General features: G+C 44.9%; 1 non-coding gene and 1 pseudogene across 1 annotated transcript; both read right to left on the bottom strand.

Annotated features, from left to right (window-relative positions):
* Positions 1-219: 219 nt before the first annotated feature.
* TRNAK-UUU (transfer RNA lysine (anticodon UUU)) lies at positions 220-292 on the bottom strand. The gene has a single exon. It is a non-coding gene; the product is annotated as a tRNA-Lys (tRNA).
* A 2,982-nt stretch (positions 293-3,274) lies between these two features.
* On the bottom strand, positions 3,275-3,904 carry LOC145162981 (putative mitochondrial protein ymf1; annotated as a pseudogene).
* Between the last annotated feature and the right edge of the window lie 1,554 nt (positions 3,905-5,458).

The following is a 5,458-nucleotide window of genomic DNA, read 5'->3' as shown; positions in this document are numbered from 1 at the left end:
CTTCACTGTTGCCCCTCTTCTCAAAGGCCTTCGAGAGGAAGATGAATGTCAATGTGCCATTTTCTTCTTTCCCCTACTATTTACTCTTCTCCTTCACTGCACACTTTAGATAGATGTTTCCATCCAATCAAAGACGGCGAAGCGCCTCTAATCTAAAGGCCAAAGAGTGCTTTTTGCGCTACTACGCATCCTTACTCATAGTATAGTGCAAGTTAGGTTTGGGTATAGCAGGACTTGAACCTGCGACCACTAGGTTAAAAGCCCAATGCTCTACCAACTGAGCTATACACCCCAAAAAAGATGTAGTAGTAAATAAGGATTGGTGAGGAAAAGAAAAGAGGGCGGCCCCTCTTCATCATATTAAAGGGGCGCGGCTTTGTATGAGGCTCGTACTGCAGAGCAAGCGAAGAAAACGTAAGGGCGCGCGCTAGCACTCCTGCAAGAAAACGGCCTAGCTAACGCGCCCCTTATTGAAAAGTCAAGGATATTGAATGATCGATATGAGAAAGAAGCGCTCAAGCATTCGAAGAAAGCCGGCCTTACTCAACAAGCACCTTTCTTAGCTTAGTAAGGTTGCTTGTTTCCACTCATTGAAGATTCTATCTACAAAAAAAGGTCAACGGGGGGTACTAAAATGACTCTCACTGACACCATCTACGAGAAGGTGAGGTCGTCTTTATTTCCAGCCGCCATACGGTTCGCCTTAAAGCCTTAAAGACGGAGAAGGGGAGGAGCAGTTATCTATGTAATTACGGTCTTTGTTGGCCGGGGCGAGCACTCTCTTTTCTTTGTAAAATTTCATCTTACCAAACAAGACTGACTTCTTACCAACCCGCGAAGGGTTGTGAGGCTGGACCAGGTACGAAGAATGAATCTATATCTGTGCACGGAAGGGCCGGCGGCCGCTCAACTGTTCGAGCGCAATGCAGTGGTATTGGTTCCGATTCGACAAAGGTAGAATGTCTGGTCGAAGGTTCAGTACAGTAGGTAGCAGGCGTGTTCGTTTTGGCTCCCGAGCGAGAACGAGAAAGAGGCGACGCACCATCCTTGCTGCTACGTACGTTGACCTTGACTTGACAGATTCATCCAATTGAACCCAAACTCAAAGGAGGACCACAAGCTCGGGGCTCGACGAAAGAGAAAGTCTCGGCATTAAGAAAATGGGGTTAGCTGTGAAAGAGGCATTCATTTTTTCATGAATATTCATAGCTGAGTCTACTAAAAGAGGGACCAGCTCATCGTAGTGATTAGAGGACACCTCTGATCGTTCACCTCTAATGTGACACGTTCCCTCCTAGTTTGATCAACGGGATCAGTCGGCTAGAGAGCGGGGCTATTCTTCTTCCGAGGAGACAAAGTAGTCTCTTGTACTGACCGAACCCTCAATTCGGAGGTCTTCATCAACATGTTACGAAGCTCTAGTCCGGCGGTCAACTTGATGCGGGAGAGGCATGAGTGCAGTTCGATCTTGTGGTGTATTCCTTTGTAGTGAGTAGGGCCTCTTTCTCGTTGATCAGTTCGCCTCCGCTCTATTGAAAGGTCTCCATTCCTACGGCGGTTTTGTCAATGAACCCGTGGATAAGTAGGCCTTTCTTGCAGACCGATCTTCTGCCGAGTTCCATCCTTCGTAGTCAAATCTGATGATACGCTTTGTCGATGTTACCTACCAAAGAAAAGGCCTGCTAGGTGATCGAAATCGCTCAGGTTAGCGAGGACTCACTCACCTACTCTTTATCTAATACTTTCTTCTATCTACTGAATTAAAAAGGCGACCCGCCGCGCTGGGCTATAAGATAAGAGACAGCTGTTGTACTACTTGACTGGTAAGAAAGAGCTTCTGTAAGAACTGGAAGACTCTTGTATGTACGGTAACCCTATCTTCTGCTACTGGTGGACTGTTGCACATAAAGGCCGACAGAAGCAACCTTTCTTAGCGCGCTTTTCAAGCGCTTAGCTTCTGCTATAAAAAGGCGGCAAGGCCATAAAGTAAGTGAAGTTGCAAGCCTAAGCCAAGAAGGTACGAACGAAGTGACGGGCCCTTTTAGAGAGAGGGGGCGGCTTTCTTGTGGTAGTCATTGCGAACATCTCTCCTCTTCTCTTAGCGTGCACAGTTTGCTTACGCCTTAGGCACATCTATCTTTCTTAGTTTCACGTTGGCCTAATGAATTGAATATGAATAAAAGTCAGTCTTTTAGTAAGCGTATATAAGCAGCTGTTTAGTGTATAAGCAATTCTTTAGTGGTCGCACCGGTATGATGGAGGTTGGTTGAAGATGATGTTATGCGGCGTTCAGAACCAGTCTTGAAGTGAATGAATTAGAAAGAACGAAGAAGTAAGGAAATGAGACGAATCTTTCTTGAACTATATTATAAACAGACCTTCCCCTCCACACCAATCACGAGTTTTTCTCCATTCCTCTCATATATCGTCGTAACGCCCTTAATGCTAGGTTTTGAAAAAGACTTTTCATGTCATTCCCATTTAGGTCCGATTCGGATCCCACCGTTGTTTCCTTTTCCTTCCGCACCTTTTCCTCGAAATGAGAAAGAAGATGGTACACTTGAATTGTATTATTTAAGTGCTTATTGCTTGCCAAAAATCCTACTTCTACAATTGGTAGGTCACCGGGTTATTCAAATAATTCGTGTTTTCCGTGGTTTTCCCATGTTACAACTTCCGTACCAATTCGGTCGATCCGGAATGGATCGGTTAAACATTCCATTAGGGAGCTTGGTCTTGACTTTTCTGTGTGGTATTCATTCTCGTTCGGCTCTTGGAATCACATCCAGCAGTGGTGGGAACAGCTCGCAAAATCCAACCACTTCACGTACTTCATTGCCCCCAACCCTTTCTCGTACCTCTATTGAAACAGAATGGTTTCATGTTCTTTCATCGATTGGTTATTCCTTTCCGTTCGTATCTCTTTCTCCAATTTCGGTCTCGATTAGTTCACAAGATTGAATGGCCAATTCTCCTCCGGACCCTCGATTCGATTGTTTTCCAAGAATGTTGAGCCGGGTATGTAAGCCATGTATCTGGGAGGAACTTAAAAGAAGGGCTTTCGGTTTTTTTCACCCCGTTTTGTGGTCTTGCAGCTATTTAAATAAATAAGAATATAAAATTATATATATATATATAATAAGACTTTTTTAGAAGAAAGATTCTATATATGTCCAATCCCCGGTGGTGGTGGGACCAACCAAGATGTATGTCGTCCAACCCAACCTCAGACTCTTTCTTCCCGACCTATTTGACTCTCTGGTCGTAGTTATAGTTATTTAGGTGGTATCCCGAGATTGAAGAGATCGAATTCCTCCAGGGAACACACGAAACAAAGATATGAACTGGGTAAATAGAAATGGAAAAGAGATGTTTCCAATTCATCAAAATGAGAAGCTTTTTCTACATCCATATGATCTACTAAAGTAGATCGGTATTGCCCATATAATAAAAGCAGATCTTGGTCCATGGAATCCCAAGAAGGTAAGAACTCCAACCTGTCTGATGCTTCTTCGGCCAAATACGATATACAAGTGGGACCTGCACTATGCGCAAGCTATGCGAAAAACCGCTTCTTTTTTCCGGTTCTGAAACAACTTGGGCGAAATAGGGTTCTACTGGGAAACCATGGATTTTTTAGTTTTCGCCATTGGTTACTGGTTGAGCCACTGGAATGGAATGAGATAAGAATCTCTGGAGATCTTTCCTCTCCACTTACTCGTAACAAGCTTTCCCTATGTAGAAGACTTCTTCCGAATGGCATAATTGGGAGATTGATTCCTCGATCTTCAAAGAAAACTGACTCCTCCTACTCCTTCTTCTCCTTTAGGATAGGATCGTCGTTGGTCCTTCTTTCACTAATGATCTAATGATCTCACCATTTTCTAGTAGTTCTCGCGAACGCGCGAGGGACAATCCTTTCTATCGCTTGCCCTTTCTTTTCACTCTCAAGACAAGGCTCTCTCTCTTTTATAAAGCGAAGCAAAGCGCATGGCACTGAAAGCTCAATAAACACAGACGAACACGATGCAGGGCATAGCATAAATGAAACCGCTGATCATTTCATAAAACATATATGCTTGACCTTTCTCGATGCTTTTTTTGGGTGACTCACCAACCGACCCAGCAGTGATCGATGACAGAATGGTACGAACAAATCAAAGTCATTGGATTTGGTAGTTCTCCATGGACTTCTCTCTTTAGCCCTTTGTATATGTTCATAAATGGGTGTGCACCTCCAGATGGGCGGGGGCCAGCCTCCCACTCTCTTATCTTATGCAGCATTTATTAGCGGTTGGTGGATCGTGCAATAAGCCTCTCTCGACCCTCCGTTTCTCATACGTCTTTATGAAAGCCTCTCGCCTTTCGAGATCCGGTCCATCATCAACTCAGTCAGATCTTCTTGTTTGCCCGCTTTGATTAGGCTTCCTTTAACGGATTTGATCGACATTTCGTGCCTGCAGTCCTGCTGAATTGGACCTTTTATCAAGGTAGCGTAGTAAGGTTAGAGGCGCAACTAGAAGAGTAGGCCCTATTTCTCTTTTTTGATCAATTCGATTGCAGTCTCCGAAGTCCTTCTTGATCGATGGTCCCCATTAGCATTACTGCTAATTAGCAGCCGCTTTTTTTGGAAGGCGAGATACTTATGTGTGACCGCGGATTCCACGGTAGCAGTAGTTCTAGCTCTACATTAGGAGCAGGGGGCTCTATCTAAAGGAGGTACGGACCCCTCCCATAGTACGGTACGATGCAGCTGAAAAACTTAATAGGCTACCGCGGCTCGCTTCGCTTTTGTTGCGGAGCTCACTGCTTTTGGAGTAGTGCTTGCAGCTTGCTGCTTTCGACCGGTCTATCAAATACTATCACATAATCATGATCTGTCTAGCATAGCTGGGTACTAATCTACCCCTTCGGCCCTATCGGACGGTAACGTGGGGACTATCTCCCCCTACTACTACCACATAATATCATATCATGCTAGCACATAAAACATAACAGGTAGCAGCAAACCTAAATGAATATCACAAAGACAATCATCTAACATACAACACCTACTAGTGGGCCGGCATTGTGGTCGTAGACCCACTGCTACTGGAAGGTAACTCACCTCAATGCCGCGTAGTGTCTGCACTGATCTTGATGTGGAAATCGACTCTCTCCGACTCCTCAATCCCTACATGACAACTCTTCCAAGTTATCAACTCATACTCATACTCATAACCCTTACAAGGGTCAAACCAATCCCAATCAATGTCCAAGTCAAATCCATGGTCAAAGTCAACTTTGGTCAAAGTCAACATCTGGTTGACTCGACTCGCTGAGTTGGCCCGCCAACTCGTCGAGTCCCCTTAACCACAAAATGTCATCAACCCGTCCCGACCCGTCGAGTCTAGCAAGAGCTCGACGAGTTTGCCTTCAACAACACATCGGACAATCTTCAACCGACTCGGCGAGTTCG

This window comes from Lactuca virosa, chromosome 3 (genome assembly GCF_052849685.1).
Source record: "Lactuca virosa cultivar CGN04683 chromosome 3, Lactuca_virosa_CGN04683_v6, whole genome shotgun sequence".
Taxonomy (NCBI): Eukaryota; Viridiplantae; Streptophyta; class Magnoliopsida; order Asterales; family Asteraceae; genus Lactuca; species Lactuca virosa.
Note: the sequence above shows the minus strand (reverse complement) of the source record. Positions and strands in the feature narration are given on the sequence as shown.